General features: G+C 41.5%; 1 long non-coding RNA gene across 3 annotated transcripts in view; it reads left to right on the top strand.

Moving 5' to 3' along the window:
- The window catches only part of LOC142760241 (uncharacterized), a 46,265-nt gene extending 37,128 nt beyond the window's left edge, over window positions 1-9,137 (top strand). For 2 of the 3 annotated variants that reach the window (XR_012883271.1, XR_012883270.1), the window contains exons 4-5: window positions 7,731-7,839; window positions 9,003-9,137. This is a non-coding gene — a long non-coding RNA (uncharacterized LOC142760241). The remainder of the gene's footprint in view (window positions 1-7,730; window positions 7,840-9,002) is intronic. The other variant, XR_012883273.1, reaches the window with a different exon arrangement.
- Window positions 9,138-12,641: the final 3,504 nt, after the last annotated feature.

Genomic DNA, 12,641 nt, shown 5'->3' with positions numbered 1-12,641 from the left:
TCTTCTAGTCACAAATAAATAAATGAAAAATAATTTTTGGTGGTGTTGTTAGGGCTTGTCTACACGTAACGGAATTGCTGCATATTTTCCATCCAGAATTGCGGATGGAAAATACGCAGCGGACTACAGTAGCAGCAAAGTGGGTCAGATTTAACAAATCTCATCCACATGCTGCGTAAAATTTCCGAGCAGAAATTAATCTACGGTGCGTATTTTTCGTACCGCAGCATGTCAATTCCTGCTGCAGAAAGTGGACTGAATTGCTGCGTCTTTCAGAGAAGATGTCACCCTCTTCCAGCATTGAAAAGAAATGCAGCAAAATTCGCACCGTTTTCTGCAGTAAAAAATGCAGGAAATTGTGCAGTTTTTCCGCAGCGAAATGTCTGCTAGTTTCTGCGGAATTGCTACAGAAATTTTCTGCAGCAATTCCGTTACGTGTGGACAAACTCTTAGGGCTCGTCCACACGCTCCGGAATTGCGGCATTTTTTCCCACCGGACAAAAATGCAGCAGAATACAGTAGCAGCATAGCGGATGAGATTTAACAAATCTCATCCACATGCTGCGTAAAATTTTCGAGCCAAAATTGACCTGCGGTGCATAATGTAGTATGTCAATTCCTGCTACGAAAAGTGTCCAGAATTGCTGCGTTTTTCATAGGAAAACTTTGGGAAAAACTGCAGGAAATGGTGCGTTTTTGCCTTTGACTTTCAACGGAATTGCTGCAGAAATTTTCTGCAGCAATTCCGTTGTGTCTGGACAAGCCCTTAATCTTTGCTTTTATCCTATGAACATTTTATGTCTAATTGGAAAAAAGAGATTTGAAAATAAAAGGATATAATTTGCATTCAACCTTTGTAGGGAATGCATTTTATAAATAGATTTCCTGTCACTTCCACACAAAGCTTCATATAATTTATAGAAGGAAATTTCTCTTGGCTGATGTTTAATGGAACCTCTGTTGGCATTTCCGTCAATGGGGTTCGTTGGAATCCGCCGTGTGACGAATACGGCACTGAATTGTGGCTTTTGTTTTGAAAATAAGCCACCACGTAGATGTGAACAGAGCCCTAAAAAAGGCAGTGTGCCATTGGTATTGGACTCCATGTGTCATTTTAGAATCTGTTCAATTGTCCCTAGAACCCCCAGTCACTGGTGTGCCATTGTTCTAGAACTATGATGGGCTCTCCGCTTTGGACAATCCCTATGTGTTAAAAGGATCCCTTGACAATAAACTGATCACAAAATTTCTCCCTGCTGGTACCCCAAGTGATCATCTGTAATCTCTGTGGAAACCTGGCAGTAAGGGTTCAATTTCCTTGCGTCGCCACCACAGGGGAATTTAAGTATTACACAGTGCACATTCATATCAATGAGTTTTTTGTCTAATGCAGGACAGGGCAGGTCCTCCAGAGCGAGAGACGCTCTCTGTAACTGCTCTCCACTCTGACCAATAGAAGAGGATCCTAAACAGAAAACCCCCCTCTATTAACTAAGAATTCCCCAATAGGGTATATGAAAATGGGTTCTCTAAACTGGACAACCCTTTAAGGTGCACCTATCATTTTGTTGCTTTTATTGTCTAAATAGGAACTTAAGTCAGTGCTAATTAAATTCATACTATATCTTTCTAGGGGATTCAAGCTCTTTTTTTTTATGTTAGAGCAGGGTTTTCCAATACTTTTAGCATTGGGGAACCCCTGGAAAAAAAATTCAGGGTACTCCAATAACTTAATTTATTTCAAACAAGTGATATGCAAATACTTATAAAACACTGTACAGAAACGTACGTCAGACTGCAAAATTAATTCAGACCCCAGACCCCAAAATTAATTCAGACCCCAAGAGAATGCAGAGCCCAGACGTCAATGTGCTTCCTCAGTGTGACAGCTCTCATGGCTCCCCCACCTTCTCACACAGCAACCCTGTTACCTCACGAGGTGCATCCGTGCTCAGCGCTGCGGGACGCGATGTCACACATCCACCATCGTTGAGAGTCTATGGAGGGATGCGTGATGCGTGAAAAGATAGGATATGTCTTATTTTCCCACGGATATGTCTTATTTTCTCATAGGTCCGTGGGACGGCCGCTGTTTCAATGGCCATCCCACAGACGTTTAACACGTTCGTGTGAATCAGGCCATAGAGTAAAATGCTAAGAATTTGTCTGCTTGTAGTCACCCCCTGAAGATGGATTCAAACAGCTCTCAATAAATTCAATTTCAAATTATTTTTTTGAGTAAGCTTCCACTAGTGGCACTTGTGGGCAACCACAATTTTAGTATTCAACTCTATGGCTATGCATCACTCCTACTATTATAAATATATATATTGTAAAATTTAGCATGAAATCTTGGACCTATTTAGATAAAAAAAATGATGGGTGTACTTTCAAGATTAGGGATGGTCCCAATAGAATAAAATGAACATCTAGAAATAGCGGATCACAAATGTGATACATTCAGTTTTTGGGTTTGGAACTAGATTATCAACCTACAAAGAGGACAATATCACATCACGCCTAGGGCCGACCTTATGTTGGATTGTGCCATGTACAGTACCTTCTGTTGCCCTCTCATAAAATGTACTGTCATACATTGTACAAATAACCATATCAAACAGCACCGTATCATACCTGCCATACAGTATGCCCAAATAACAGTGCCATACATTCACCAAATAACGCTTCCATACAGTGCCCCCACCACTATACGCTGTAAAAATAATATACTGTACAGTGACTAAGTAGCAATGTCATATAATACATAAGTGATGACAACATACAGTGCTCAAATAACAACAATATATAGTCACCTAATAACAGCTCCATACAAAAAGTAACCTAATGACAGTGCTATAAAATGTCTATAAAATACTACTATACAATTTGATTATGGTGGTTACAAGCCTTGGATGCCAGGCCGTCAGAGGTGCCCCCTTCAGTAAGCATGGCTGATGTACCATAAAGCCGACCCTGATCACCTTTATAGTAAGAAGTATCAGGGATCCAACATTGAAACACAACACCTACAGTATATTATCTCCAAATAACCAAATGAATACCAAAGTACTCCAAGATTACAAAAATACACAAGAGAATTTTTTTTCTTTTAATTGTGTTTAATGAAGATTTTTCCAAATAGAAATATAGACGGCATCAGGTAAATATGAGCATCTGAGTTAGACATACAGCAAATGGCACATCCCAAAGGTATCCAATACCAACCCAGAAAAAGTCAATCAAAAGCATAAACCCATATACCTCATACTGTCACAGATGAGAAGGGTGGGTAAAGGGGAAGGTAGAAAAAGGAGCAAACACAAGAGATTTTATAGTTACAAAAACACCTGCACAAATGTAAAATTAAAATCCCACCCATAAAATATGGCATAGGGCACCATAACATTCATGAACCCTATGGGTTTTCAGGCAGTGTGTCGCTTTCCAGGGCTACAATATGTGTTCTGGTGGTTAGTATTCCAGGGGATCACTGTGTATTGATTGTCATTTATTTGGGGGTACTGACAATGGGTATTTGATATTTGGGTACTCTAAATGCAATTCTCTGTAAGAGAGCAAATGTTTAGAAAGGTAAAAATCCTTGTTGGATCCTTGTTTGCCCCAACTGGCAGCCTCCACCATAATTTGGCAAACTACGGACTTTTGACCCCATATATAAACTTCCATTGAAATTATTAGGATCCCCAAAACTATAATGTAATGTCAATGGCCAACTTTATCGAGAATACAAGTGAACCTGAGTCCTGGTATAGAATGGGATAGAATTGGGGTAGAACACAACATGTATCTAGTAAGTCAAGTATCCAGTGATAGAGTCAGAGCCAAATGTATGTTATATGGTAATAAAACACTAAAGGATGAAACTCAAGGAGGACTTCTGGATTAATGGACTACAAACCAGACACCCCGTTGGTTTTACTAAGGATTAGGTGCTACCTTGTTTCTTCCAAGGCTCCTGTCGTCTCAGGAAGCTGAAATTAGCACACTAGAAAATCCAACCAAAAATTATACCAATATAATATATAAAACTTGTCAGACCAATTCCTGACAGGTCTATATTTGGTAGATTAACACATGGAAAGTACGATCATTTTGTAGATATATGAACATGTTTACTGTGCGATATAATGCAAAGGATGTAAAGCAGACAAAGACAGCGACAGAAATATACGCCAGAACACAAGAAAATGGCGACAGCGCTCTGCGAACACTAATGCCACCTAAACTACTAAATATAAATAAATATGCATTACTGCTAAATCTGCTTACAATAGGGAGGTACTTAGCACACATTCATTTTGATCTAATTGTGTGAGCCCACCTGCCACGACAAGGCGTCCTCAAAAAGGTGGGAACCTATGCTGCACATACACCCGGAACTGGGACTAAGCCTACATATATTTGGAGATGGTATGAACCAGCATTAAACTAATAGAAATATACTCCCGACTTTGTAATATTACATCACACAATGTTAATTAGTTATTATTAGTAATTGTATCCTCGGTAATTTACTATCACTACATTATTGTATTACATGAATGAACTGATTAATTTAATTATATATTGTAACAATGTTCTTAGCTGTTTCTTTAATGCATGCAGAAATTTGTGCAACTTATGCTGCCACTAGGGGGAGCAAATTGAAGACAAATTTATACAGCAGATGTATATTGGGCCGTACCATCGGAGGTATAAATATGTCCATAGGTTTGTATGGAGCAGACATATGCCAAAAGACTGTCCTGTGTTGACATTTGTTTGGTAAGTTTATATCGGTAGACCTCTGTTTACTCTAGCGTCATGACTTATTATGGAAACCATGATGCTGTGATGGATCCTGACCCTACTGACTTATAATGGGTCATGTAGGGCAGTGATCCCCAACCACCGGGCCGCGGATCAATTGCTACCAGGCCGCGGTATCTGGTATCCGCCCCGGTGACCTCAGGGAATTTTGGGTAAAAAAAAAAGCACCAAACTGTGGTGCAATTTTTTTCCCGGAATGTCCGCTATGGAAAACTGCTGAGCAGGCCTCCTGGGATGTAATCCCAGGAGGCCCGCCCTCTAACGTCATCCAGGCCGGCATTCTGGGATGATGTTTCATCCCATGTGACCGCCGGTGGTCCCAGTTCCAACTGCATCTGCATCCTCATAATGCAGATACAGTTGAATTGAATGCTGGAGCAAGGAGTGATGGCCCCTTGCCCCAGCATTCACTCTGCCGTGAGCAGCTCGGCGCAGTCAGGCGCGATGTGATGTCATCGCGCCCGTCTGCTCCGAGTCACTCATAGCACAGACCGGAGGAGAAGGATCCTCCACCTGTCGTGGGAACGGGGATAGGTAAGTAATTATGTTATTATCTTTTATTAGGTACATATGGGGGCATTATACTGGGTATGGGAGGGGTGGCAGCTATGGGAGCATTTTACTGTATGGTGCAGCTAAAGGGGGCCTTATACTGTATGGGGGCATTATACAGTGGGGGCAACTATGACCCCTCCGGATGTGCCTCTGCAGTTGTAAACATGCGTTGAGGAGCCCACTGGGTTGGGGCCTATGCAGATGTGTTTCGCCCCCTCTGTGCTAAACCCCTAGCTACGCCTCTGTACCGGGCACTTTGTTGTCTAACTATTTCCTCCGATCCTGGCTGCCATTATGTCATGTGACTGCCCGATTCCTACAGCAACTACTGTGTGGACCAGAAGTCACTTTCAATATGCATTTCTATCAGACTCACATTGAGCATCTCAGAGAAATGCTTACTGAAAATGACTTCCGGTCCACACAGCAGCAGTTACTGTAGGAATCAGGCAGTCTCGTGATATAATGGCACCCGGGATGGGAGGGGATAGTTTTGCAAGGGGTTTTCTCATTGTGACGAATCTTCTTAAAAAAAAAAAGCTGGCTTATGAAACGCCAGGGACAGTTGTGGTAAAATGTTCCCGCTGGCCACTAGAGGCCACTACAGGGGAAAAGTGGTATCATTCAAATTAATGGCCGTCCATGTACTAAATAGACGGTCGTATCCGCCAGATTGGAAGCTGCCCATACCTAGCCGCTCTCCGCTCGGGCTCATATGCTCTAACAGGATGAGACAACCCCTTTAATGTATAAAATACTATGCGGTAGTATAAGTCGTACTGTTCAATTACATCAAACACACCAAATGGTTTTATAACATTGTGTGAAAAAATTAAAGCTACAAATGAATCCCCCTAAATTACTACTTACATACAGTGCCTGCAAAAAGCCCCTTTGTAATAACTCATGTTCGCAGTCTTGAGATTCCAGCATAATTTCCTCAGGCTTAAAGCTGGACCCTAGGAGAATATTTTACATACTTAATATTCAGTTTCATACAACTTCTGTTCATTATCAGGCCTAAACTGTACTGGATTTTGGAAAAGTTTCAGATACGATAGATGTTTTCTAAGTATTAAATTATAATTTCTAGGTAATAACGTCTGTAATGAGTAATTTGTGAGATGTCTAATATTGGGTTGTTTTTATAGCCCAGAGCCAGGAAATATTAAGTAATAAACCATGCAGGATTCAAGTTAAAGCGATTGCACAGAATTAGAAAAACATGGTCGCTTTCTTCCAAAAACATTGCCACACCTGTCCACAGGTTGTATGCGGTATTGCACTCCAACCCCATTCACTTCAATGGAGCCGAGCTGCAATACCTGTCAGAACCCATGGACGGGTGTGGTGCTGTTACTGGAAGAAAGCACCTATGTTTTTCTAACCCTAGACAACTACTTTTGAAAGCTTAAATTTGCAAGAACAGCTCTATTGGTCCTTATTAGAGCCGGGACAAGGGTTAGATGAAGTAGGCGAATGCCTAATATGCCATTGAGGGGGAGGGCACATGCGGGTATCATGCTGAACTTCAGGAGCTGAGGATGGTGGGTCCCTTTTTGGAACCTCTGCCTTGGGCACCTAGATAGCTTGTCCTGGGATAGATGAGGGATAGATAATGTGATCTTTTGAGGTTGCAACATATATTTGGTGGGCAGCTGTTGAAGATCTTTAAGTAATTCCCCCGGGGGCCAACGGGGGGCTCACCATTTCACTGCATGAGGCCCATAGAATTCTGGTGGTGGTCCTGGGGTCAGACATATACCACAGCCTAAACATAACACAAAGTGTCCTTATCTGACCCCATACCTAGTAGAACGGTGTATCCCTTCAATGTGCTTACAGGGAACATATGACAACATTTAAATAAACAGCACATACATCTTTTTGTGAATGCGTAATATAGAAACCATTAACTATACACAGACAATATACAGATCCCAGGTAAATGTGCAAACACATGATAGATAGATAGATAGATAGATAGATAGATAGATAGATAGATAGATAGATAGATAGATAGATAGATAGATAGATAGATAGATAGATAGATAGATAGATAGATAGATAGATAGATAGATAGATAGATAGATAGCTGGATAGATAGATCTGCTAATTGAAGTGAGTAGTTGGTTGCTCTTGGAGGACCATTCGTTCATCTGACGACCCCATATATATATATATATGTATATATATATATATATATATATATATATATATATATATATATGCTGATGACGGCTGCAGTACTTGACCCCCAGTACTATAGACATATTATAGTGTACTTTCCTGAGCCCATTTGTTCATTACTTAGTATTTACTGCTGCCATTTGCATTCCCCGCAGTCATAACTCATCTTATCTTCTGCCAACCGGAAGCAAATTCTCAGAATTCTCCACTTTGATGCAACATGTCTTCTCTTATACAAGAGCTCATAGTAGATTTACATATCAGGTAGGTATAGCAAGAAATCAGCTCAGCCAATGATCATTTAAATAAACCTAAAGTCCAATATATGGGCGATGAGAGAAGGATCTCCGACCAAGGAGCAATAAGGGGGGTCATGTGCGTTGCTTCACCTGCAGAGCCAAGGCAGGGTCGGATGGTCGCTCACACTTTTATCTACTGGGCAGCAGAGAGAGTGAGAAGACCTTGGTACTGGTGGCAGCTGGGTTGCCAAACAATGAGGATTAAGTGTATCACTCAGATGTAGGACTTGACATTTTCAGCAACACTCTGCAGGAAAAGCTTGAAGTGGGACATTGAAGTTGTAGAGCAATAAAGGCAGGGCAGCAAGGAGGGCTACCTATTTTTGGTAACTGTTTATTGAAATGCAATCACAATTGCTGGCAGTATGATGTGGCCACGGCGAATGTCCCACTAGGTACACAGCGGGGGACCTTGCTTGTGGTGGGTAATAATTGTGCGGCATATCCCCGGTACAGGCCTTGACTTGGGCAGCCACGAAGGTTGGTGGTGGGACCGGCAGCTGCTTGGGAGAATGTTGGGAATAATTTTGTGGCAGGCAGATTAGGACGATCCTGGAACGGTGGGCAGCCAAGGTAGGCAGAAGATGGGGAGCCGGGGCAGGCGGCCCTGTCTCCTGGAGTGGAGTGCCGCTCTGGGGTTAGGCTCACCTTTGCTGTATGTTACATTTTTGGATCTGAAATAAAAGTGGCATAAGCTACAGAATTTTTTTGGCAAGAATTTAGTGTTATGAGGTTTTCGCTCAGAGGTTTGGTGTATGCTGGAAGTCCCCAGGGCTTAGCAGGTGCACTCCTGATGTCAATTTGCTGGTTAATTGAATGCGGTCTAGAGTCTTATGCAAATGTTTGGCCATCCCTTGTCAGATTACATGTTCTGTTGGTTTTCCACTGCAGGAAACAGAACTTACATATGACTTATTTCTGCACATTTCGATTTCTGTTTATTTGCTGAACTTTTCATGATGTAAGAAATGAAACATAAAATTTGGCATGTGCCAAAGTTTACGCATCCTGTCGATAAATACTTAGTCACACCCACGTAGGCAGAAATCACAGCCTCCGAATGTTTCTCGTAGCCAGCGATCATCTTTGTATTCTTGCTTTCTGATATTTGTCTGCTCTTCCTGGCAGGCCGCTTCTAGTTCAGAAATATGAAAACTACCTAAACATCTTCAAGTCTAGAGACGGGGAAGGTCATTCTTAGGCTGGCCAGTTAATTCAGTTCTGAGCCCTTACAAAAATGAACACCATTGGATCAAATTAAAAGGTAGCCAAACTTTTGGCAAATTATATGTTGTTGTTTTTTTCTGCTATAATAAAGAAAATAAATTTTTTTAGTGCATTCAAATTGACAAGAAATGTCAGGTTTAAATTTATTCCTGGTAGGGGTTTGTGTTAATGCAAGAACATGTCATTTGACAAGGGGCACCCAAACTTTTTCATAGGACACCATTGTTTTTTGTAAGTAATCATTCTGCAATGACATTACTGACAGGAAGTACTGAAAAATCCCTGCCCCCCCCCTGACTTTTTCTCCAGTTTAAGAACCTCTAGAAACATCGACCTAAATGTGTGGAACTGATATGAGCAGTTCGTCTTATAGCGAAACCCTTGAAGCGACCCTCCAGTCCCCACAAAAAAATAAACTAACGATAGTAAAATTATTTTTAACTTACCTAGTGTCCATCCCTCTGGTTTTTCTCTCTCCGTTGCCTTGTTCTCGGTACCCGTTGTCTTCCATCCAAGATGGCCACCGTTGTCTCAGACTTGCATAGGGAGCATAGTCTGGAAGTCTGAGACACACCCCCTCCTCCGGCTTCTGACCTCTGGAGTGGCAGTAGCAATGGACCAGCGCTGACGTCATCAACGCTGGTCCATCTGAGGGCAGAGGAGGAGGAGGAGGGGGTGTGTCTTAGACTTGCAGACTATGCTCCCTATGCAAGTCTGAGACAGCGGCGCCCATCTTGGATGGAAGACAACGGAGACCGAAAACGAGGCAATGGAGAAAGAAAAACCAAAGGTAAATACTACCGTGAAGGGTCTGTTGAAAAATAGAGCATGTCCTACTTCCTTTTTTACGGTTCCTTTGATAGACTCAAGTCTATGGGGATCCGTGAAAATGCATCCCGCACAGGTAAAACTCGGCCGTAAAAAACGGTAATTTTTCACATCCGAGTTTCCCCACGTTTGTGTGAATAAGCCCTTAGACTGGCAGGCATGATATATGCTGCAATACAGAAGAGTTTCAGAGTATTATATCTGCATTAAGGGATCGCATGGTTAAGTCCTCTAGTGGGACTACAAATCAAAATTAAAAAGTTAAATAATACAAAGACAAAAAAACACAAAAAGATACTTTTTCCCCCATTATAAAATGCTTTATTTTGTAAAGAACTACAAAAAATAAAACAGTACGCAGTAACAGTATCGCTGCAACTGTAATGACGCGTACTATAAAACAAACACATTATTTATCCCGCACGGTTAATGGTGTAAAAAAAACATAAATAGCAATGCCAAAATTGCTGTTTTTTTGTTCATCCTGACCCCCACAAAAACGGAAAAAGTAATCAAAAAGTCATATGTACTCGGTACGATGCTGCACATTTGGTGGGAGTGCCCGTTGATTCATCCATTCTGGGAAACGGTGATGGACCTTATACAGAAAAAATCACGGGCCAAGTGCTCCCCAACACCCTGGAGGTGTTGCTTCTTTCCATGCTCCCTGGAGCGATTAAAAAATATTCGAAAACACTGATTTGTTTTCTGTTGATCGCAGCGCGCACAGTGATTCCACGGTTATGGAAAACTAGTAGCGCACCAACCATCACGGAATGGTTTCAGGAGATTTTATTGCTGCAGAGAATGGAGGAGGCAACACAGGCCCAGCGAGAATATCCGAGAGAAGGGAGATTGGTCTGGCAAGAGTGGCGGGAGTTTTGTGAATCGGAGGAGTACCCCCTCTATGCATAAGTCTTATAAGAAATAACAGGGGGAAGTGTTGGCCTGATCCGCCTGGAGGTTGAGTGTGGGAGATGGGTCCTCTGGTTCTGTCTGCTTTCCTTCTCCTCTATCCGATGTGGAGTACGCAATGGATGCTTCGTCACATGCTAGGGTACCTTCCCGCCTGCCGTGGTGCCCACTGTTCTGGATGCATCTTCAATATCAAGGGTAACGCAGTCATATGTCCTCGATGCCCGGACATACTGTTCAGTGTATTAATGTCGTCTCTGCTGGTTCAGAGCTCTATGTTGCATTATTTGGAAGTGTTGTATGCATATTGCGGCTTGGTCATTATTTCATGCTTTTTGCGTGTTTTTGCTGATTTACTATGTAAAATGGATGCGTATGTTTTTTACATGGCTGTATTCCACTGGCTTGTTATGATTTCGTTGTGTTGTTGAAAAATACCCAAAAATAAAGAATGTTAAAAAAAAAAAAAGTCATATGTACTCGAAAATGGTACTACAGAAGTACAGCTCGTCCCAGAAAAAAAACAAGCTCTCATGAAGCTCCGTCAACAGAAAAAACAAGTTTTTGCCCCCCTAAATTTTTCATTGTGCAAAAGTAATAAAACAGAAAAAAACACAATATAAATTTCGTATCGCAGTAACTATACTGACCTGCAGAATAAAGGTAACATCATTTACACAGCGTGGTGAATGTTGTAAAAACTTACAGGGTAACTAAACGTTCAACAAGCTTCTGACATGTCAGAAGTTTTGATTGGTCGGGATCCGAGCACTGAGACCCCAACCAATCGCTAAAACAAAGCTGCAGAAGTGCTCGTGTGATCGCTCAGCTGCTTAGTTTCTGTTTGGCTTTTTCCGGAAATTAATGCATCGGAGGACGGACTCATAGACTTTCTATAGAGCCAGTACGCCGCTACATCGATTTCCGGAAAAAGCCGAACAGAATCGAAGCAGCTGAGCGATCATACGAGCACTTCTGCTGCTTCGTTTTAGCGATTGGTGGGGGTCTCAGTGCTCGGACCCCGACCAATCAAAACTTCTGACATGTCACTATGATATTTCAGAAGTTTGTTGAACGTTTAGTTACCCTTTAACCCAAAATCAATTGCCGTTTTTTTTTCTAGCCCTCCCCAAAGAAAATTTATAAAAGTTTTTAAATACATTATATAGTATGTACCCTAAAATGGTGCCTTAAAAAAATACAACTTGTCTTCTGACATACGGCTACATTATTGCTCTCAGAACGAAGTGATTCAGAAACAAAAAAAATAGCTGCGTCTGCAAAAGGGTTAATAGACACATGATGGACTGTGATGTTTACATTCGCTTTGGAACTGAAAGTCTTGTTTTGCATGTTTTGAAATGTTTAAAGTTCTCTCTTGGATGAAATAAAGATAGAACATTTGGTTCTTCTCCAGATATTAACACATCAGAAAAACAAGTTCTCATCAATGGTCACAAGTGCTGCAAAAGGATCGCAAGTTTGCAAGTCTGGTTCCAGTTTAAAGTGACTTCTCAGTTTTCAACATCTTCTGAAACATTGAGTTGTGTCAAAAGGTCTTTTGTTGGGGGAAGGGAAGCTGGTCCTCTTCTGGGCACTGTGAAAATTTGGCTTTTGGGTTTAGCTTCTGATCTATGGGCTTTTTTTCTTACAGGTTGTCCTATTCTAGCGATTGGAGGAGGTCCCACCAACGACATCTTTAAACATGTATCAATGACATATTAGAAGATGTGCGATCTTTTACTTTAAAGGGGTTGTCTGGTTTAGAAAACTAATTTTCAAATACCATATCAGGCA

Source organism: Rhinoderma darwinii, chromosome 4 (assembly GCF_050947455.1).
Source record: "Rhinoderma darwinii isolate aRhiDar2 chromosome 4, aRhiDar2.hap1, whole genome shotgun sequence".
Classification (NCBI taxonomy): Eukaryota; Metazoa; Chordata; class Amphibia; order Anura; family Rhinodermatidae; genus Rhinoderma; species Rhinoderma darwinii.
Note: the sequence above shows the minus strand (reverse complement) of the source record. Positions and strands in the feature narration are given on the sequence as shown.